The sequence below is a fragment of the Hippopotamus amphibius genome, chromosome 4 (genome assembly GCF_030028045.1).
Source record: "Hippopotamus amphibius kiboko isolate mHipAmp2 chromosome 4, mHipAmp2.hap2, whole genome shotgun sequence".
NCBI lineage: Eukaryota > Metazoa > Chordata > Mammalia > Artiodactyla > Hippopotamidae > Hippopotamus > Hippopotamus amphibius.
In genome coordinates, this window is record NC_080189.1 from 160,519,629 (window position 1) to 160,521,198 (window position 1,570).

Genomic DNA, 1,570 nt, shown 5'->3' on the forward strand with positions numbered 1-1,570 from the left:
AAAACCAAGATCCAATTTGAAAGGGACTAAAATAACACTTGAAAAAGTGTAGAGAATATATCTGGTTAGGTGGAAAGAATAAATGCATTTTTGATATGAAAATTGCTTTCATATAAAGAGAGATACGTTTTAAGTACAAAAAAATGTTTTCTAAAACAAGCTCATAGTACTTTCACCATTTTACTGGTTTGGGAGATGAACAATATCAGTTTCTGAAACTAGGGGGGTTTATTTTTTGTCTGACATTCTTTTATATATATGCAGATATGTTTTATGTACAATAATTGGTTCATCAAATAATCAGACCAAGACATTCTATTGGTAATCTTCCCCAAAATAGATTCATGTGAAGTTAGATATTTGTGTACCTCGTGGACTACCAAAACTTGAGACTTCATTATTGATTTCAGTTTTGAGCTCATATACACAATTCAGAATATACATGAACTGGGTTAAGGTGATAAACATGGGCTGGAAGAAACCCCAGGATTCAGAACAATCAAATTGTTTATTTTGCTGGCATTTGAGCCACACCGTGAACAGCAAATGTTGTGTGTATCTCATAGCTCTTTTACTGTGGGGGAGGGGGAGTAAACAGCTGATACAGCCAGGCAGAGGCTTCTTCGCCAAGGGCTCCTTTCTTCTCCGCCTCTGCTTTCTTGAGTTCTTGTTTCCCTGTGTCGTTAGCCAGAGCGGCGTGGACTGCACCTTCAGCCAGCAGGGAACAGTGCAGCCAGAGGAGGAAGGAGAGTTCCTTGGCTATATCCGTGTTTTTGATGGTGAAGTCTTCCTCTACTATTTTCCCTTTTACCCACTGGGTGGCTAACCAGCTGGAGGCAACTGGAGAACCACAGCCAAATCTTCAACCTGGCATCCACGATCTTCCCCTTTTCATCCACTTGAATCTGTAATTTCATTACGTCACCACAAGCTACAGCCCCCACCAATCTAGTCCCAACATTTTTAAATGTCTTGTCAAAGGACCCGTTTCTAGAATTTTCAAACGATCAGCAAGCTTGTGACAGAGCGGGGGCTGGAGCTGACAGCTCCGCGCGGGCGGGCAGGCGGAGGCTCTGGAGCTGAGGGCCCACGCCCGCCTGGGGCGCCAGCTTCAGCCTCTGCCCTTTGTGGGCTTGCGCCTGCCTGATGGGTTTTAAGGAGGCAATAAAACAGACAAAAAACCAGGAGCAGGGCTTTACAGTTTCTTTCTTCCATCCTCGTCCTTGCTTCTCTTTATCAACCCTTTTTATCCTTAAAATAATCTAACTATGGGCCTGGTGGAAGACTGCCGGGCACTTTTTTAATGAGCGTGGAGAAACTCTTTAAGGCTGAGATGCAGAATGTAACACAGCAACAGAGGGAAAGTGGAGGAGGCTGGAGAGGAAGGAGGGGCTGAGGGAGCAGGCTGTGGGCGGTCTAGGAAGGCAGGCTTGATCCCTGGAGTTCAGCATCAGGTAGATCACATCAGTCCAAACTATGAGGCTACAAAAAAATTGCAAAACAAAACCCAGAACCCCATCCCATCACCCCAAAATCCCACAAACAAAACAACTAGACAATAAGACAATTA